Source organism: Phyllobates terribilis, unplaced genomic scaffold (genome assembly GCF_046119375.1).
Source record: "Phyllobates terribilis strain yellow unplaced genomic scaffold, ASM4611937v1 Scaffold_7__3_contigs__length_470593459, whole genome shotgun sequence".
In the NCBI taxonomy this organism is placed as follows: Eukaryota; Metazoa; Chordata; class Amphibia; order Anura; family Dendrobatidae; genus Phyllobates; species Phyllobates terribilis.
Window position 1 is genome coordinate 141,495,217 of NW_027362767.1, and position 22,431 is coordinate 141,517,647.

The 22,431-nt window shown below is 43.8% G+C and overlaps 1 protein-coding gene across 3 annotated transcripts in view; it reads left to right on the forward strand.

Moving 5' to 3' along the window:
• Window positions 1–2,663: 2,663 nt before the first annotated feature.
• Window positions 2,664–22,431, forward strand: part of LOC141153991 (NACHT, LRR and PYD domains-containing protein 3-like) — a 78,388-nt gene continuing 58,620 nt past the window's right edge. For all 3 annotated transcript variants that reach the window (XR_012247377.1, XM_073639346.1, XM_073639347.1), the window contains exons 1-2: window positions 2,664–2,775; window positions 4,469–4,656. The gene's annotated coding sequence lies outside the window, so the exon portion shown is untranslated. The remainder of the gene's footprint in view (window positions 2,776–4,468; window positions 4,657–22,431) is intronic.

The following is a 22,431-nucleotide window of genomic DNA, read 5'->3' on the forward strand; positions in this document are numbered from 1 at the left end:
CCTGCTGTGGATTAGAGGGCGTCACTACCCTATGTACGTTTCGGCTCACTTAGCCTTCTTCCAGGGTACTGCCACACACAGACTGGGTCTCATTAAATACTTTTCTGCAGCCAAACAACACAGACACGCATACCAGATACATATCATCAGCACTCATGCCGGAGACTGGGAGGCGTTGCCATGGATATTACACACCCCTCCTTGTGCAGCCATACTCATTTACTATAACACTGCTGGGTGATGTCACCATACCTAAAACCCACCACTTATGGCCACTCCCATAGGTCCCTCACATTGCATCCATACTGGGAGGCACCGTAACTAGATTTGCACATCCCTATGTAACTATGGAGTCCTGTGGGGGGCGCTCTATCTGGTGCTCTGCTTACATATTCATCTGTATGCTCTTATGACAGCTCACTGATCGTTCACTGACTGCCTCCTATTTTACCTAGCCCCCACTACTAGATGCATTATGTAAAATAGGAGACAGGTCAGTGAAATACAGTGAGCTGTCAGAAGAGCATACAGATGAATATGTAAGCAGAGCCCCAGATAGAGCGCCCCCCACAGGCCTCCCTGCAGCATGAGCATACCATTATCTCCAAACTGAAAGTAAAGATTACACAAGAACCACAGGACGGATTTCATCAACCAAGGTATCATTTTAATCAGTGTAACGTCGCCCACCTGACAGTGGATGTAGTATGTATGTATCCTGCTGACAGGTGCACTTTAACAATAAAAAGAAAACCAAATGTTCACAGTTGTCGGCATGTTCTTTACATGAACTGATGCAAACCCTCAAAAAAAAAAACAGTGAAATTCCAGGTTGTGAGGTAGCAAAACACGAAAAATGCCAGGGGTGTGTGTGGGGAGAAGAATACTTTTGCAAGTCACTGTATGGAATGTCTGCATTTGACAATTACATCTAATTATTTGCAATTTATCCCACTGTGGTATAATATACTATATATACTGTATATATTCATTATCACTCCAACTGTCTACTGCTCAGCCTCTTTATTTAATATGGAGTATTTTTGACCTCGTTCTTTATACCCATATATATAAGTTTTTACATTATTTTCACCCATTTTTAATATAGTTTTGATTGTCACTTTTTGCATTTTCTAAATTGATTGAATTATTTGCTGTAGGTTCTTATGCCATCATTTCATGTTACATATTTTGATGACTAATAATATATTACAGATCAATGCATTTTTAAAAGGAGTAAATTGGAAACATACTATTGACAGCCATGCTTCAAGACCAGCTCTCCGCTGCTGTCTCCAGTCTTAGTGTCGACATAACTGCTGCAGGTTGTCAACTATTGCTCTCAACCGGTGTAGCCAACACTGCGCTTAGATCTTGTGCTGATGTAGTCAACCCAACTGTGCGAAATGAAGCTGATGCCTATAGAAAGCTTATACAATTGAAAAACTAATTTCTGCAAAAACCCTTCTACAGTGATCATGGCCTTGTGCATAGATGTGTCTTTTGAGTAGCATCATATGCCGGCTCCCTGAGTTTGATGAGGGATTAGAAACTGACCCTGCATCTCTGCCGACAGATGATGGCTGTGTTATTCATCCATCATCTGCCCCTAAGAACCGCTGGTGGAGCAAAGTTGTTAACTAGAATTGAGCGAACGTGTTTGGATAACGTGTGATAAAAGCATTATATCTACCCCAACATGGTATAAAAGAAAACAACATTTCCATAGGGCGCAAAAAATAAGCCGTCACACCGCTCCATATCCTGAAAATTGAAAGGTTATGGGTCTCAGAAAATGGTGACATAAGCAAACTTTTTTTTTTCTTCAAATTTCGGAATTTTTTTTCACCACCTAAATGAAACAAAAACTATGCATGATTGGTATCGGAGTAATAGTACTAACCCGGAAAATCATACTGTCAGGCCATTTTGTCAATGTGGACAGAAAAATAAAAAGGTTATGGCTTTTGAAATAAGGGTAGGAAAAATAAAAGTGCAAAAAAAAACGGAAAATCACAGAGTCAGGAAGGGGTTGAAGGGAATTTGTACCAAATCTGAGAGCAGCATGATATAGAGACAGAGACCCTGTTTGCAGCGATGTGTCACTTACTGGGCTGCTTGCTGCACTTTTGATAAAATCACTCTTTTCTCTGCTGCAGATCTAGCAGTTCTCTGAATGCTGAGCTTAATGTAGCCCCGCTCACACCACTGATTGGCAGATTTCTGTGGCAGCTTTATGCCTATACACAGTGAACAATCAGTGGTGAGAGTGTGGTTGGACTGCATGGCAGCACGTTTTCTAGTGATAATCTGCGGCTGATAAATCAGTGATTTTATCAGAGCTACAGCAAAGACAAACAGATGTAGCGGAGGTTATCTTGACTCTGCACTGGGATATTGGTGTGATATGATTCTTATCTTTACACTGCACCAGCCATTCACAAGTTTATCTTAACCTTCTGTGACAAGTTATCAAGAAGGTGTGCGGGAATCTCCCCCTTCGCTACTTTTGTACTCTGTATGTGTTGCAGTAAGTAATAAGAAATATAAAAACGTTAGCATTTGATAACTGGACTTAATGATATGAAAACTGTTTTGGGTTACATCATGAGCACACGTCTGTCAGCCACCGCCCCGCACACTTCACTCTAAACTTTTCATTATGAGTAAAAGGTGAAGGTTTTACGTGAGTCTTTTCATTATAGCTTCTTCCTTATCTACCTGCGTCTGCACTTTGCCTCCGGAGAGAGAAGACGACTGAATGCTGAAAAACTGGTAAGTTTTTGTATCATTATAATCTTATTACAGAGCTCACTTCTGACTGTATTTTCCAGTATATCAGTCATTCCCTTTGATTCCTTGACTGTGATAAGAACTTTCCTTTGCAGGATTTTTTTAAGGTGTGATTTTTTTCCGAGTTTTTCCTTGCACTTCCTTTCTACAGGTGTGGTAGGGAGATATCACACTCATTAGTGTATCACATTGGTGCTAGTTTTCTTAACCGTTGGTGCACTTATTTTTGCACCATGCCCTGGATTTGGAGATTATTTCAAGTTTTTTTTCCCATAATATTATCTACAGTACTATACAGTGTGGTTAAAACAGCTGAGAAAAGTCTCAATCCTCTTAATAAAATTTATTTCCATATACACAAAAGCACTGGGAGTTGCACATTCAATTCCAAATGAAAATATGAACAAATATCAATGTTTTTTTTTACCTGAAAATGAAGAAAAATAAATAATAGACTGTTCAAAAAAAAAAAGGAGAGTCTGCATTATCATTTACAAACTGGAATACTTACAGTATAAACTGAAATTTGTTTGGAGACTTTGCTTTTCTGTTAATCACTGAACTAATATTTAGTTGTGTAACCTTTATTTCATAACTGCTTTACATCTGTGCGGCAAGGAGTCACCTAACATCGGACACCAAGATGGCTGCACTACATTCCACACTTCTTTTGCATTCTTAAGTTTTGTGTCAAAAACAGCATTTTTGATGTCAATCCACAAATTCTTAATCGGATAGAGGTCTGGGGATTGGGTCGGCCACTTCTTAACATCAATCTTGTTGGTCTGGAACCAGGATGCTTCTCACTTGCTGGTGTTTGGTGCTTGCACCTTCATGTTTTCCAGTCTTCACTGTGGCTTGAATTCAGTGTTCATGGGTGGTCTCACTGTCTGCTGCCTTTAGACCCAATAAGAACATTCTTTCTCTCATTTGTCCATAGAATGTTGCACACTTCTGTAGCCAGTCAATGTGTTCTTTGGTAAACTGTAATCTTTTCAACACGTCTTTCTGTCAGCAGTGGTACTTTGTGAGGGTTTATTGCAAACAGTTTGGCTTCACGTAGGCTTCTTCTGATGGTTGTAGGACTCACAGGTAACTGAAGATCTTCTTTGATCTCCCTGGAGGTGATCATTGGATGCTTCTTTGCCATTCTTGAGATTCTATGATCTATGAGGATTGTAGGATTTATTTTCCTACCACGTGTTTCTGCTTTTGTTTGCCATTTGAAAGCATTGGAAATTATTTTCTGCACTTCTTTATATGTTTTCCCCCCTACAATCAACTTCTTAATCAAAATTCTTTCTCCTTCGGTACAATGTCTGGAACGACCCATTTTATTCACTGAGCAAGCGTGAAAACCAGCTTGTGCAACATCGCCTTCCTTCTTTAAATAAAGGCCATAATTGACACCTGTTTCTTCACAGAATGAATGATCTTACTAATTGAGATCTACACTGCTATTAATTAGAACACCCCCTTTCATTAAATGAGTCTATTACACCCAATTAGCAGCGTACACGTCATGATTGTTGATTATGTTGGTTCCCCATTACTCGTCTACGCCTAGTTCTAAGTTTTTCCCCCATGTTGTCTAAAGTTTTCAGCCAAAAACAGTAAATAAGTTAATATATAAGTTATACATAAGTTTTTTTCATGTCTTGGAATCTCTCTTCAGTCTGCAGCCTGTCGTTCCATGTGACTAGGATGAATTATATCAGGGAATCCATTTTATCTCATTCTTGGAGAACTTTCTTGGAGACACCTGTAAATAGTTAACCAGAAGTCATGTCTGTCCCTTTGCTGTTGCTGGGAGTGTCAGCCTCTGTACTTTCACTTTCGGGGATTTCAGGAAGAGTCCACAAGGTAAACTCTCTTTAATTCTTTTGGTTAAAACTCAAATTTTTCAATTTATTTAACTCCTTAATGACTGCCAGTACACCTTTTCACTGCCGTCATAACAGGGCCATGATCCTCAGCTCCATGAAATGTATCCCCTGACTGCTTCATATGACCGCTGACACCCTGCAGCATAGGGTCCTGATCGGCCCTACAGTGACATGTAAAAGGTTAAAAGAGGGAGAGGGCTCCCTCTTTAACTCTATCAGTGATCCGAGATCCGCAGTCAATAGTTTCTATCACAATCTAAAGTCATCTCATATCTTCAGGGTACAATGGTCTGGTAGATGCAACCACCTGCAGGGTAAACAGGTTGAGTCAGTGATAAACCAAGAGATCTAGTGCACTGCAGGAGAAAAGCAATAAAAATTAAAAATATTCATGTCCCACAGTAAAAAAAAAAGTTAGAAAATAGGTAAAAAGGTACAAAAAAAACCCCTGCAAAAATCACAAAGTGCTTTTTTTCTAAAAACGAATAAAACATACACATAGTTGCCACATCTGAATGATCCGGCCATTTCTCTCTTATTTCGGCTATTTTCTGTATATGAACCCTTACCTGGAGATTTTCCATAAGCTCGATATAGTGACAACATGTAGGACGTATTATCTGACACATCCTCCATCTCTTGCTGTGAGAGTGTAGAATCATAGTGTGTTGGTCAGCGACTACAATTAGCTGAGGCCATTATTCTGCTGGTGGTTGACTCCTTTACAGTGGCTGGTGTGTATCCAAGTAAGTTTTCCCTCAAACTTCACCAAAGTTGGGGTTGGGGAGAACCTGGAATGGCATCAAATGTTGGCTCAAGGCTCTTTCTCCCGTGTCTTTTTTAGGACCACCCAGTCTCCCGACTTGAGGTCATGTGCCCCCGATTCACGCTCTGGAATTGAAGAATACATCTGTTTATTACACTGTTTAGTCACTTATGCTTGTAGATCGATGGTTGAGCTGTCATGCTACATCTGAAGTGACTGTGGGAAGAATAATCCTATTTTAGGGCCTGAACCAAATAGTATTTCATATGGAACGAGACTTGTTTTTCCTACCTGGAGTGTATCTCGTTGAGATAAGAGCTAAAGGCAAGCGTTCAGTCCATGGCTTGCCATTCTCCTTCTTTGCCTTTTTTTGGATTTTTAACTTTGACCCTTTCCCGACATATGACATAACTTTACATCGTTGGGAAGCGGTTTCCACAAATTGATGTGCAATTATGTCATGGAGATTATGCGGGCACATGATCGGGAGTTTGGCTGACGTGATAGCTGAGCTCCAGCTGGGACAGCCAGGGTCAATGCACACACCACCCATCTAGTCCATTGTCAAAACATTGATACATCGCACTATTACATTTAGTGGTTTCTCTACACTCCTCTCTAATTTTCTTCCACTGCTCAGCTTAAGACGTCAGACTATTGTCTTGTAACCAAGCACGGTGCTTTCTCATGAACAGCTGCCACTTAGACACATCCAGACTCCCCTCTGGGGTATTCTTGCCTTTTTCAACATCTTTTTACAATATGTTGAAAACATATCCGGCACTCCGTGAGTGGACTAAAATATTCAAATTTATTTCAGGAACATAAATATAGATAGGACTGCTCAGTCAGCAAAACCAACGCATTTCAGCCAAAAAGTGTTAATCATAGTTGACATTATGAGAAAAAGGCAAACATATACAGTACAGACCAAAAGTTTGGACACACCTTCTCATTTAAAGATTTTTCTTTATTTTCATGACTATGAAAATTGTACATTCACACTGACGGCATCAAAACTATGAATTAACACATGTGGAATTATATACTTAACAAAAAAGTGTGAAACAACTGAAAAGATGTCTTATATTCTAGGTTCTTCAAAGTAGCCACCTTTTGCTTTGATGACTGCTTTGCACACTCTTGGCATTCTCTTGATGAGCTTCAAGAGGTAGTCACCGGAAATGGTCTTCCAACAATCTTGAAGGAGTTCCCAGAGATGCTTAGCACTTGTTGGCCCTTTTGCCTTCACTCTGCGGTCCAGCTCACCCCAAACCATCTCGATTGGGTTCAGGTCTGGTGACTGTGGAGGCCAGGTCATCTGGCATAGCACCCCATCACTCTCCTTCTTGGTCAAATAACCCTTACACAGCCTGGAGGTGTGTTTCAGATCATGGTCCTGTTGAAACATAAAAGATGGTCCAACTAAACGCAAACCGGATGGAATAGCATGCCGCTGCAAGATGCTGTGGTAGCCATGCTGGTTCAGTATGCCTTCAATTTTGAATAAATCCCCAACAGTGTCACCAGCAAAGCACCCTCACACCATCACACCTCTTCCTCCTTGGTTCACGGTGGGAACCAGGCATGTAGCGTCCATCCGTTCACCTTTTCTGCGTCGCACAAAGACACGGTGGTTGGAACCAAAGATCTCAAATTTGGACACATCAGACCAAAGCACAGATTTCCTCTGGTCTAATGTCCATTCCTTGTGTTCTTTAGCCCAAACAAGTCTCTTCTGCTTGTTGCCTGTCCTTAGCAGTGGTTTCCTAGCAGCTATTTTACCATGAAGGTCTGCTGCACAAAGTCTCCTCTTAACAGTTGTTGAAGAGATGTGTCTGCTGCTAGAACTCTGTGTGGCATTGACCTGGTCTCTAATCTGAGCTGCTGTTAACCTGCGATTTCTGAGGCTGCTGACTCGGATAAACTTATCCTCAGAAGCAGAGGTGACTCTTGGTCTTCCTTTCCTGGGGCGGTCCTCATGTGAGCCTGTTACTTTGTAGCGCTAAATGGTTTTTGCAACTGCACTTGGGGACACTTTCAAAGTTTTCCCAATTTTTTGGACTGACTGACCTTCATTTCTTAAAGTAATGATGGCCACTCGTTTTTCTTTACTTAGCTGCTTTTTTCTTGCCATAATACAAATTCTAACAGTCTATTCAGTAGGACTATCAGCTGTGTATACCCCAGACTTCTGCACAACACAACTGATGGTCCCAACCCCATTTATAAGGCAAGAAATCCCACTTATTAAACCTGACAGGGCACACCTGTGAAGTGAAAACCATTTCCGGTGACTACCTCTTGAAGCTCATCAAGAGAATGCCAAGAGTGTGCAAAGCAGTCATCGAAGCAAAAGGTGGCTACTTTGAAGAACCTAGAATATAAGACATATTTTCAGTTGTTTCACACTTTTTTGTTAAGTATATAATTCCACATGTGTTAATTCATAGTTTTGATGCCTTCAGTGTGAATGTACAATTTTCATAGTCATGAAAATACAGAAAAATCTTTAAATGAGAAGGTGTGTCCAAACTTTTGGTCTGTACTGTACTTGTCAAAACAAGTGACCCCTCCCACCACCAAGATGGTTGGACCAGAAACAGCAAAATACAGTATACTGTCCTACGGCATTGATATAGAGAAAATGCAAGGAAAGAAAAAAATGTCAGAGGATAAATAAAATCTAATTAATCTTTATTGAAAAACGATTAAAATACATGGAATAAAAAGAGATCCAAACAAGGAAAACAAAAAATGTGGGTATGATGTACAATGGAAGGCTGCAACAATGAAGGTCTATGAAAGAATGGATGTGGTTTAGTCCAGCGTGAATAATCAAGTTGATTTTAAAAATAAAGTGCAAGTGCAACATGAATATAGAGCCCAATGGATATACAGCCCTACAACCTGGGACAAATAATTTGTAAAGATCTAAAAAGTATAAAAATATCTAAAAATATAAAAAGTATGTATGTATATATAAATATATGTATAGGCAGATGTATTAAAGTTGACAAGTATATCAATAAATAGGGGCAAAATTGCCAGTGTATGAATTTAAAAAATAGCACAAGATTTTAGCTAGATGAATGAATGCTGACAATATGGATATTAACAATGAGGTTCATAAATACAACACTTATTAATGAAAATAGAAACTAAGTGGTCACACGGAGTCAAACCTGGTAAGTAAACCAGGTGAGTCAATTTAGATTATGAACATCCCAGCAGCCAAAGTTATCAACTTAGGGCATAAAGCCATACTTCAAGTATAGAACATCCGGTACCCTGTGTGCTCCTGTGGTATTATAATGACCACACTATTTAAAATCTGGACAGTTGCACAACCGTCTAAATGTGAAAAATAAGTTAGAATAAAATACAATAAGCACAAAAAAAGCGAAAATATATAAACAAATGATGAAAGGTTCAGTTGTATCTCAGACTTGCAGGAGATCAAGTGACTGATAAATCTCCTGGAGCTTGGAGCTCAGATAACAGGTACTTATGATGACCTTCTCCTCTGGGTTTTAACCCTCTGGGTTCCTTTGGATCCAGTGACTCAGTAGATTGGAAGCTGTTCCTCTGATATAACAGGCATTAATGATCATCTCCTCTGTCATGGGTTTTAACCCTCTCTATTACTTTGGATCCAGAGTCTTAATGTACCTAAACATTATCTCATAGAAAAGATCATGTCTTTGATTCCAACCTGCTGGAGAACGAGTGCCCATTGTGACTATCCGGAACGCTTTCGGCTCCAGTAATAAACGTTTAGAATCTCCTCCTCTGTTTTGGGTTCTGACCCTCTCAATGCCTATAAATATAAAATCTGATGTGTCACTATTATGCTGCTGGAAGAAGTGTTCAGAAACAGCTGATGGACATGTGGTGCATCCTACTGTACATATTGCAATGAACATCTAATACACGTGATCAAATAGATCACGTAAGTTGTATTGCAATTAATCATAGTTCTGATTTTATGTTATGTGTTATTAGCAGCGGAAATAAATTCCTTGCTGGTATCGGCAAATGTTCACGTTGTGCCCATGTTTAAAAAACCCTACTGAAGATAACCATGCTTGTTTTAGATCTTTACGCAAAAAAACTAGGTGAAAGCATTAGTCCTATAGCATGAGCTTTTTTGGGGATAACTTTGACACTATTTCTTTTTATTATATTGACCAAAATGTTACATTGCCGTAATATTGGAACGTTTCATTTAAAACAATATCCTTAATGCGATTAAATTCCAGACTAAAATTAGTGGAAAAATGAATAAAATGATCACTATTTTCTGGCAAACTGACTTTTTTTTTTATTTTTTAACATGTCTTTTTTGTCCTGGTTATTATATTGATAGCTCTGTCTATCATCCAAGGACAATAACCTCTCTGCTTTAACCTGTCACAAAATATTTTTTGATCATTCTCCCATTCTGAACTGTACGAGCAATTTCTCCTAGCCCGCATCATTTCACCAATGGGGAGTGCCTTTTTGGTACACATAGGGTGACATGATTCTGCATTCAATAAGGAATTGCCTGGTACGGGTTTACAAAAAGTACAAGTGGATATTATACCAGTATAGATATCAGCTTTTACACTGACGAGCAATAGGGTAACAATGTTTTGAACTTTTGCCTTTCAGGCTCCATATCTCACCATCCACTACTGCTTCTAATGTGAGACTCCCATCATTTTATAGACAATCATCTTGGCTATCTCATACATAAATTTGACTTACAACTATTTAGCATATGATTAGTTATGCTAATTATTGTCATGTCACTGGATTGTTATTGTTTTGCTCCCAAAAAAATCTAAAATTCTAATTTTTACTATTTTCTAAGTATTTTTGTAAATCGACCTTTTGGCTTTCAACACTGCCTGAATCCTTCTGGGCATGCTCTCGATCAGATTCGAGCATGTCTTGACCAAAATCTGATCCCAGGTCTCTCCTACATGTTCCCAAAGTTGGTGCATATTGGTCTTCTCACTTGGTTATTTATACAGTTTTTTCTTCAACTCTACCCACAAGTATTCAATTGGGTTGAGGTCTGGGGACTGTGGGGGACAATCCCGCACCCTTACTTCATTGTCATTGAGCCCTTTCTTCTCGACATAGGATTCAGGTCGTTGTCCTTTCCATACCCATAGTACTCGAATGTACAAAGTAACTTGTCTTGTAGTATGCACACCTATAGCTCAGCATTGAGATCACCATTGATCCTGGTCAGGTATCCAACGCCTTTGGTCAGGTATCCAATGCCTTTGGCTGTGAAACAACCCCATATTATCAGGCTTCCTTCACCGAACTTGACAGTTCCTTCAATTTCTCAATATGTTAGCCCCTTTTTCCCTTGTTTGTTCCAGACCCACTTAAACCCATCTGAGTCTATTGACTTTCGTCTCATCGCCCCAAATAAACCCATTTCAATATCTTCTACACTTTTTTTTCACGGTGCCATCACAGTTTCCTCATGCATAGATCAGGGTTACAGGCCACTTGAAGACCCTACATAACATGATCTCCAGTAAATGAACAACAGAATACTTCTGCTGTTGCTCAACAGCCACCCAAGATGCAGCAACAAAAGTAATCCTACAAGTTCGAGCACCACTTCTCACACTTACACACACTAATTCCATCACATACACACAGTTCAAAAAGGCATAGGTATTTTGCAGTTCTTGGACTAGATTATTTAATGCAAAATAACTCAATTAGAATGTAGGAGGACTAAACTCACAGTGGAAGTGAAGTATGAGCTTCTTACCAAAATGCTCCAGCTTTTAGGCTCACTGTTGCTGTAGAATCCTTCCTCACTTGAGATCTGGATGTTACAATGCATATCTGGTCCCTGTTCGGGCATCAAATTTCTGTGAGTGAAATCAACTCTTTTCTATTGCCTTTTGAACTCCAAATAATAAGATATTTTTTCAAGAGCTCAGGAAATCAGACAGCACAACCTTAGGATGTTGTACAACAGCTGATTTCTGGTTTATTGTGGTACAGGCCAAGTTATATACTGTCAAAAACAAAGATAATGTTCCGCCAAAAGATGTATCCCTCCCCCCAAGCTTCAATTACCATAATCATCCAAAAGTAATGTAGGGCGTGAACAAGACATTTGATCACCATGGAACAAGAATAAAGGGGCAAAATAAATACACAGAGACAAAATGGAGTATGTTTGCTCACACTGTACAACAAACACAGTAAAAAATACCAAAAGTTTAGCTTTTTCATCACACTGGCAAAAAAAAATGTAATAAAGTGATCAAAAAGTCAAATGTAAAAAAAGCAAATGGTATCAATGAAAAAGTCAAATCATCCTGCAATAAAGAAGCCCCCATATGGCTCTTTTGGTAAAAAAAATAAATTAAAAGTTACAGCTCTCAGAATACAGCGATCTAAAAACAAATTCATTTTTGTAAAATATTGTTTTTAGTGTGCAAAAGTAGCAAGCATAAAAAAATATAACTCTAGTATCGCTGTGTGACGGGAGCTAGTCCATCCGCAGATGTCCAATCTTCTTCTGCTGGCCCCTGACATGGAAAGGCTTTTCTTACACTGGGATATATAAAATATGACTATCGCACAGTGTCTCCAAGATGAACTTAACTTTTATTCTCACAAGCAGGTTTTATAGGGAATCACACAGGCTATTTTTAGCACCCATTGTTCTCACCAAATAACACCCACAGTAGGCTCCCAGACAGCAGTTATGCAACAATCCATTAATCAGCACATTGTCTGTTTGCCACTGCTAAGTCAGTACAGGAAGGTGGGGGCCAAGAGTGCTTCGGTCACATCACAGAATGTCCAACAATATGCGATCCACTTTATAACATTATGTCCCATTAGCTGCATAGGCGCTACGACAACCCCCATGTGGCAAAATCTTGGAGTACAGGGTTGATCCGTCACAATGCTCCCCCTTCCCGGAGAGGATCGGCCTACCCAGTCTGCTCCCCGATGGATCAGCTGGAGGAGGTCCACGATTTATGAGGTTGGTAGCAGGTCAGTTTGTCGGCTTAGTCCATCGTCGTTACCATTTTGCTTGCCGGGTCTATAGTGGATGGTGAAGTCTAATGGTTGTAGTGCCAAACTCCACCGTAGTAGTCTGGCATTGTCCCCGGAGACCCGATTAAGCCATACCAGGGGGTTATGGTCCGTTATGAGGGAAAACTGTTTTCCATACAAATATGGTTGGAGCTTCTTGGCAGCCCATACTACTGCCAGGCATTCCTTTTCGACGGCCGCTTAGCTGACTTCTCGAGGCAGTAATTTTCGACTCAGATAAGCTATTGGGTGTTCTTGGCCGTCCGGCCTGACTTGGCTCAGTACTGCCCCCAACCCAAACATAGATGCGTCTGTGTGAACCAGGAAACGTTTAGTTGGATCGGGTGCGGCCAATATCGGGGTATTTGTGAGAGCGTCCTTTAGCTGGCGGAAGGCTTCCTCACACTCGGGGGTCCAGGTTTCCTGGCGGGGGAGGTTCTTACGTGTCAGATCAGTGAGGGGCTTGGCAATGCTGCTGTAATTAGGGACAAATTTCCTATAGTACCCCGCTGTCCCTAGAAAGGCCATGACTTGGGTTTTAGTACATGGGGTGGGCCACTTGGCTACTGCCTCAATCTTGGCGGGTTCCGGTCGTTGTTTTCCACCCCCCACCCAATGTCCTAAATACTACACCTGCTTTGCCTATGTGACACTTGTTGGGGTTCAGGGTGATTCCAGCTTTGTGGATCCTATCCAATACTGTCTCTAGGTGATTTAGATGCTCATCCCATGTCGCGCTGTAGATGGCGATGTCATCCAGGTAGGCACAAGCATAGTCCTGGACACCATTCATAAGCCGGTCAGCCAGCCTCTGGAAGGTCACGGAGGCATTCTTCATCCCAAATGGCATACCCGAAAACTGGAATAAGCCAAACCGGGTGGCAAATGCAGACTTGGGAATAACATCAGGACTTAGGGGGATCTGCCAATAGCCTTTGCATAGATCGATGGTGGTCAAATACTTTGCCCCAGCCAGCCGGTCTAACAACTCGTCCACGCGCGGCACGGGATACGCATCCGTCACAGTTTTCTCATTTAGCTTGCGATAGTCTACACAAAACCGGGTAGTCCCATCTTTCTTAGGCACTAAAACTACAGGGGACGCCCAGGGACAATCTGACTCCTCAATTACCCCTAAACGCATCATCTCCTGTATCTCTTGTCGCATCCCTTCTCGTACAGACTCCGGAACGCGGAAGGGGTGTTGTCTCAGGGGGGTCAGATCTTGTGTCTCAACCTTGTGTTGTGCAAGTCGGGTGAACCCTGGTCTCTCTGAGAACATACTCTGCCGCTGCCTCAGCAATGTCTCGGCCTGCTCTCTCTCCCGGGCCCCTAGGTTTTCTCCTAAGTGTACCTGGTCCCAGGTTTTCGACTGAGTCCTCTCACCTAAGACATCAGGCAAGGGGAGTTCAGCTAAATCCTCTGCTTCGGGTGCGCAGATGGCAGCTACCTCATCAGGGCGCTCCCGGTAGGGCTTCAGCATATTCACGTGGAACATGCGGATAACCCTGGGGTCGTCACAATCGGCGACATTGTAGGTGGTGTCGGCTATTTTCCCCACTACCCGGTAAGGCCCCTGCCATGCGGCCTGGAATTTGTTCTGCCTAACCGGTTCTAATACCAGGACCTTCTGTCCTATCTCGAAGGTGCGTTCTCTAGCCCTCTGATCGTACCATATGCGCTGGCGCCGTTGGGCCGCCTGCATGTTCACACGTACAGCCTGAGTCAACTCCTGCAGGCGGTTCCGGAGTTCCAGCACGAAGGGCACGATAGGGGTTCCTGCTATGGTTTCCTCCCCTTCCCAGAGTTCTCGCACTAAGTCTAGGGGCCCCCTCACCCGCCTCCCATATAACGGTTCAAATGGGGAGAACCTCCCGATAGGCGAACAGGAGGTGCGGCAAGAATTTCTCCCAGTCCCTGTAGGTCCGGGTGAACGTCCCAATGAGTTGTTTTAACGTTCCGTTAAAGCGCTCACACAACCCATTGGTTTGCGGGTGGTATGGGGCGCTTCTAATGGACTTTACACCACACAGTCTCCACACTTGGCTGGTCACCTCTGCCGTAAAATGGGTGCCCTGATCCGAGATAATCTCCCGGGGAAATCCAACCCGTAAGAAAACCTGGAGCAGGGCAGCCGCCACTGTCTCTGCCAGTATGTTAGGCAAGGCAACCGTCTCTGGATACCGAGTGGTATAATCTATCACTGTCAATATATACCTTTTCCCTGACGGACTGGGTTTGGCTAACGGCCCTATCAGATCGACTGCTACTCGGCTAAATGGCTCCTCCACAATGGGAAGGGGGTGTAATTTGGCCTTGCAGCGATCTCCCCTCTTGCCAATGCGCTGGCAACTGTCACAGGTCTGGCAGTACTGACGAACATCATGGGATAACCCTGGCCAAAAGAAGTTTTGTGTCAGACGATGCCTGGTGCTGCTGACTCCGAGGTGCCCCGCCAAGGGTATGTCATGAGAGATTCGCAGCAACTCCTGCCTATACTTTTTGGGAACTACCAGCTGTCGTTTTACAGTGGGGCTCGTCCCTGAGTGAGTTTGCTCTGTAACCCTGTAGAGGAGTCCCTGATGCCATATAAACTGTTCACTTTCCAGTACCCCTCTCCCCTCCTGTGCCTTCCCGCGATACCCCTGCAATGAGGGATCCTCTAGTACCTCCCTCCTAAATTCTGCTGGGGTGTCCAATGAAATGTGTCTGGCTATGGGAATACACGAAGGGCTGTAGAGTCTTACTTGGGCCTCCTCTGAGTGTGATTCCGCCTCCGCAGCTCGAGCTTGTCTCCGGGTAGTCACAGGATATGTCTCAGCCAGGGGGGCGACCGAGAAGGAAGACAACATGGGCCTCAAGTCATTTCCCAGCAGGACATCTGCAGGCAAATCCTTCATCATGCCGACCTCGACAAGGCCATCCCCGACCCCTCAGTTCAGGTGAATCTTGGCAGTCGATGTATGGCTCCCCCTGCTACACGGACCGCCACTGTCCGACCCGTCTTTTGGTCTTGGGCGAGATACGACTTCACAAGGGTCAGAGTAGCTCCGGAATCTCTTAATCCCTGCAGCCATTTCCCATTAATCCACACCGACTGTCGATGTTGTTGTCGATTATCCGCCTGGGCTGCCTGCACAGGGTCCACTTCATGCAGCACTCCCTCTATCTCTTCCATTCCATAATTAGCCATAGCCACCGATACCGGGTCGGCTTTGCCTTGGTAGCAGTGTACAGCGGCCCGGTTGAAAGTAACCGTTTCCGGTTTTGGCCACTAGGTGCGCTGGGTCTGGTTGGGACAGTGTCTCTGCAGGTGACCCAGCTGATGGCAGGTGTGGCATCTTACCCCAGGAGGACTCTGGTAGGCCGGAGTATTGGTGGGTCCCCCGCCAAGCTTCTGTGGTTTAGGGGCCTCCAGACCCATGGGAGGGCCCCTTGAGACAGTTTTGGACCCTGACAATTGGGCCCTCCTGGCATCATAATGTTCATCGGTCAGCTGTGGGGCCTCCTCAAGAGTCGTCAGTCGTCGGTCCCGAAGCCATTCTTGCATCTCGGGAGTTAACCCAGTAAAGAATCGTTCTAACACGATGAGCTTAGGACGTCCTCCTTCGTGTCTGCTTTGTTACCTTGTACCCACTGTAGCAGTGACCGCCATAGTTTACAGGCCCATTCAGCATGGGTATCGGTTTCCCGTTTTGTGGTTTTGCGGAGCTTTTGACGGTATGCCTCTGGTGTTAGTGCATACCGGGCCAAGATCACTTCTTTGACTCGCTTATAGTCCATACAGTCCTTATCCGATACAGTGCAATAGGCATCCGCTGCCCGGCCTGTCAGCTTGCTGGCCAGAATCTGGACCCAATCCTCCGGCTGCACTTTATGAAGGGTACACTGCCTCTCAAAGTCCTGCAGAAAGCCATCAATGTCTTCCTCTGCCTCCCCCAACTGTCAGAAGGCATTGTATTGCATCTTTTTGTGGCTTACCCCTGCTGGTACCGGAGAGGAAGCCAGGGCTCCCCCTGCTCGCTGTATCTCCTCTCTCCGCTCCGCCATCTCCATCTTGGCTAGCTCTTATCTTGGTCCGCTCTGCCATCTCCATCCTGGCTAGCTCCATCCGCTCTGCCCTCTCCATCTACATCTTTTTATCCAGATCAGTACGCACATCAGCCATCACCTTATCTATGATCTGTACTGCCGGGTTGGGAGCATAAAGTGCCAGTCTGCTCTTTACCTCCCTCTGGAATTCAGTCTCTTCCACGTTCCCGTTGGAGGTTGTTGCGTTGTCAAGCTCCATAATGGCTGCTATCAAATCCGCTTTTGTTTTATTGCTGGCGGTTAACCCTCGAGCTTCCACATGGTCCTTCAACGTATTCCTCTTTAGCTTCTGGTAGATGTCTTCCATTCAGTCCTTGGTTCCTGAAGAAGATGGACCGCATCCCACCGCTGCCACCAGTGTGACGGGAGCTAGTTACTAGAGATGAGCGTTGTTCTACTCGAACTGTTCGCCAATCTCAAATTCGAGCTGTTTTGGGCGGTGTTCGAGCCGTTCGGCAAACACGAACAATTTGAGAAAAATTCGGCTGTTCGAGGTTATGTTCGATAACTGTTCGTGCACCAAAATCATAACTGGATTTTTTCTCAGTAATGATGAAAATTAATGTTAATACGCAGTTGGAGTGTACAGCCGGGTGGGGGGAGGGGCAGGGGATGGATCTCTGCAGGAACAATGAAGATCTCCATTTTTTTTTCTCTTTCCCGCATTTACAGTGGGGAGGTGCAATCTGTCAGCCTATCAGCAGCGCACACACGGAGCGAAGTGCTTTTTTTCACACAAGCAAGGGCATGTGTCATTGGCAGTGTATGTCACATGTCCTTGCCCTATAAGACCAAGCCATTTTCCCCGTCGCCACCATTTTCTCACTGCTGCAGCTGCGTGTTAGACGGCACCGCTGTTGCTGTGTGCGCTATACCTTGTTAATTTCAAGCCAATTTTCGCACAAATATACAGATAGCTTGGGAGTAGGGAATAGTTGTGATTGCAGTCCTTTTAAGGACTAGGTTACAGCATTTCCTACGACTTTTATCAGGCAGGTCTGTGCTCTTAAATAGATAGGTTGTGGGAGTAAAGACTAATTGTAATTGGAGTCCTTTTCAGGACTAGGTTACATCAGTTCCTATCAGTTTTTGCCAGGCAGGTCTGTGCCAGTGCTGTGCAAGTTTTTTTCACAGCATTTGGCTGAATCTAGCAAAGCTAATCCTTTTTGGCCTATTGCAGAGTGTGTTAGTCAGTGGAGTAGCCTATCTGTGTTGCAAGATATACCACCTGTGTATAGAATACCAATTTTTTTACTGCACCTAGTGAAGTAAAATCTTTTGGGCATAGCATCATTCTATTAGTCCATCTATACTGACCTCCATCAGGTTGCAAACTGAATCTAATTTTTTTCTGCATCTAGCTCTGAAAAAATATTTGGCCTTCTAGCAGTGTGTGGGACTTGTTCTATTAGTCCACCTATACTGACCTCCATCAGGTTGCAAACTGAATATATTTTTTTCTGCATCTACCTCTGAAAAAATATTGGGCTTCTAGCTGTGTGTGGGACTTGTTGTATTAGTCCATCTATACTGACCTCCATCAGGTTGCAAACTGAATATATTTTTTTCTGCATCTACCTCTGAAAAAATATTGGGCTTCTAGCTGTGTGTGGGTCTTGTTCTATTAATCCATCTATACAGACCTCCATCAGGTTGCAAACTGAATATAATTTTTTTCTGCATCTAGCTCTGAAAAAATATTTGGCCTTCTAGTAGTGTGTGGGACTTTCTCTGTTAGTCCATCTATACTGACCTCCATCAGGTTGCAAACTGAATATATTTTTTTCTGCATCTACCTCTGAAAAAATATTGGGCTTCTAGCTGTGTGTGGGTCTTGTTCTATTAATCCATCTATACTGACCTCCATCAGGTTGCAAACTGAATATAATTTTTTTCTGCATCTAGCTCTGAAAAAATATTTGGCCTTCTAGTAGTGTGTCGGACTTTCTCTATTAGTCCATCTATACTGACCTCCATCAGGTTGCAAATTAAAAATAATTTTTATCTGCATCTACAGTACCTCTGAAAAAATATTTGGGCTTCTAGCTGTGTGTGGGACTTGTTGTATTAGTCCACCTATACTGACCTCCATCAGGTTGCAAATTCAAAATAATTTTTTGTATGCATCTAGCTCTGAAAAAATATTTGGCCTTCTAGCAGTGTGTGGGACTTTCTCTGTTAGTCCATCTATACTGACCTCCATCAGGTTGCAAGCTGAATCTAATTTTTTTCTGCATCTAGCTCTGAAAAAATATTTGGCCTTCTAGCAGTGTGTCGGACTTTCTCTATTAGTCCATCTATACTGACCTCCATCAGGTTGCAAATTAAAAATAATTTTTATCTGCATCTACAGTACCTCTGAAAAAATATTTGGGCTTCTAGCTGTGTGTGGGACTTGTTGTATTAGTCCATCTATACGGACCTCCATCAGGTTGCAAACTGAATATATTTTTTTCTGCATCTACCTCTGAAAAAATATTGGGCTTCTAGCTGTGTGTGGGTCTTGTTCTATTAATCCATCTATACAGACCTCCATCAGGTTGCAAACTGAATATAATTTTTTTCTGCATCTACCTCTGAAAAAATATTGGGCTTCTAGCTGTGTGTGGGACTTGTTGTATTAGTCCATCTATACTGACCTCCATCAGGTTGCAAACTGAATATATTTTTTTCTGCATCTACCTCTGAAAAAATATTGGGCTTCTAGCTGTGTGTGGGACTTGTTCTATTAATCCATCTATACAGACCTCCATCAGGTTGCAAACTGAATATATTTTTTTCTGCATCTACCTCTGAAAAAATATTGGGCTTCTAGCTGTGTGTGGGACTTGTTGTATTAGTCCATCTATACTGACCTCCATCAGGTTGCAAACTGAATATATTTTTTTCTGCATCTACCTCTGAAAAAATATTGGGCTTCTAGCTGTGTGTGGGACTTGTTGTATTAGTCCATCTATACTGACCTCCATCAGGTTGCAAATTGAATATAATTTTTTTCTGCATCTAACCCAGCCAATAGTTTTGGCCTAATACCACAGTTTGGCCACTCAGCTCTGCTCGGTTACCATCCATTGTTTTTTTGTGCAAACAACTCCAGAGTTGTGAATTAGTTAACCACCAAAATGAGTGGAAAAAGGCCTGCTGCTGGTGGAAAGGGGAATAGGCGTGTTGGGAAGGGGAAAAAAGGTTGTGTCCGTGGGGTAGGTGTTAAAGCAACAGTAACATCTGCAGAAGAAAGACCATCTTCCAGCCAAACTAAAATGTCTACTTCTTTTAGCGGACAATGCGATAAGATCCCTTTCTTACGGCCACACCAATCGCTACAAATTCCAGATTAGGCACAAAAACAGCAGGTGCTTCAACGGATATCAAGTGCTCCTTTAAGTGGGCTCTCCTCCACATCAACTTCAACATCACAAATACTCCAGTCCTCAAAGGTGTCACCCAAATCGCACTTGCTTCCTCACAGCTCCCAAATCTCCAGCTGCCCGTCTGAGTATGAGGTAGAACAGATGGTTGAGTCTGCAGAGCTGTTTACTCATACTATAGCCTGGGAATCAGAGGTCGACTCCAGCGCTTCTGTGAATCCAGACGAGGAAATGATCTGCGCTGATGCCCAGAATCTTTATGAGTCGGATCCAGGACCAGACGCAGAAGGTTCTGACCATAATGTAGACCCTCATTCCCAAACTGTAACTCCTGTTGGTGGAGACAATGAGGAAGACGATGATAAGACTCAAATACCTGATTGGAGCGACAACTTTAGTTTTTTGTCAGGGCAGGAACAGGTTGGCTCTGAGGACGACGGGTGTGATAACACACAGGGTGATGATGATGAGGTTGGAGATCCCACTTACTGTCAGCCAAGAGATGAGGTCAGCAGAGGAGGTGGAGGAAGATGCTAGTGACGACGAGGTCAGGTTGCGCCTTCCTGGACAGAGACGTAGTACTGGAAGCACGTCAACAACTGCATCCTCAAACACAACTCTGCCTCTCACCACAAGTCGTGGTGGCTCTTCAGGTCGCATGGGTGCTAAGCCTTGCATAGCCTGGGCATTTTTTCAGATCGATAAAGATGACCCAACTCGTGTTATCTGTAACATTTGTCAGCAAAAGCTAAGTAGAGGCCAAAAAATACATAGTTTGAGTACTTCATGCATGAACCGGCACATGGACATGAAGCATAAGTTGCAGTGGGAAGCTCAGTGTGCTACAATGCGGCCTAGCCGGCCGGGCCAACCACCGTCTGCCATATCTTGTGCATCCGCGGCCTCTTCATCCTCTGTGACTGGGGGGACAGCAGTCACACCTGTTTTGGGGCGCAGACCTGCCACCTCTTTACCCGCAACAGCCAGCGTGATTGGCAGGTCATCATTTTCTTTGGAGGTGGTAACACCAGCTGGTGTTGAGCGCTGTCCGACATCGATAGCACCACCTTTGGATCAAGGCAACCTAACATGTCCGCCTGCATCTTCCTCACAGACCGGCAGTTTGCCGGGGACACCCTTATCAACCCCGTCTAAGCACAATAGCCAGCCCTCGGTCCCTCAGATGTGGACAAGTAAAAGACCATTTCCTCCTAGCCATGAGAAAGCTAAGAGGTTGAATTTCACCATCTGCAAGCTCTTGGCTACAGAAATGCTGCCTTTCCGCCTGGTGGACACAGAGGATTTTCGAGACCTTATGTCCGTCGCAGTGCCCCAGTATCAGATGCCCAGTCGGCACTACTTCTCAAAGAAAGGTGTGCCTGCGCTCCACCAGCATGTCGCACAAAACATCACCGCTTCTTTGAGAAACTCTGTGTGTGACAGGGTGCATTTCACCACAGACACTTGGACGAGTAGGCATGGACAGGGGCGTTACATGTCGCTGACTGGGCACTGGGTAACTATGGTGACAGCAGGACAAGGGGCTGCTGTCCAAGTCTTGCCGTCCCCACGAGTTGTGCGTCAATCCTCTTTATGTCAAAGTTCCTCCACTGCTTCTGCCTCCTCAACCTCCTCTCGGTCTTCCACCTGCACCCAAAGCCTGTCTGGTCATGCCACAAGCTTTCTAACTGCGCAGAAGGGATCCTGCACACCTCCTTACTATGCTGGCAGTAGGGCTCAACGTCATCAGGCGGTTTTTACTTTGAAATGTCTGGGAAATGTGAGTCACACAGCTGAGGAGTTGTGGTCAGCTCTGGAGAACCAATTTCATGAATGGCTGTCTCCACTGGACCTGAAACCAGGGAAGGCCGTGTGCGACAATGCTGCAAACCTGGGTGCGGCCCTTCGCCGGGGCAATGTCACACACGTGCCTTGTATGGCTCACGTGTTGAACCTGGTTGTCCAGCAATTTTTAGCCCACTATCCCAGACTAGATGGCCTTCTGCAGAGGGCACGGTCGCTGTGTGCTCACTTCCGCCGTTCGCATCCCGCAGCTCAGCGACTTACATCTCTACAGAAGTCGTTGGCCTGCCACTTCACCGGCTAAAATGCGATGTGCCTACCCGGTGGAATTCAACTCTGCACATGTTGCAGCGACTGTGGCAGCACCGACAAGCCCTAGTGCAATACGTTCTGACGTATAGCCTGGGCCAACGAGATCCAGAGGTGGGGCAAATCACGCTGGAGGAGTGGTCTCAGATCAGGGACCTATGCACCCTTCTGCACAGTTTTGAAATGGCGACGAAGATGTTTAGTGCTGATGATGCCATTATCAGCATGACTATTCCGGTGATTTACATGCTGGAGCACATGTTAAACAGAATTCGGAGTCAGGTGGTGGCACAAGAGGAGGTGGAGGAAGTAGAGGAGGAGGAGTTGTATGCGGAAGGGC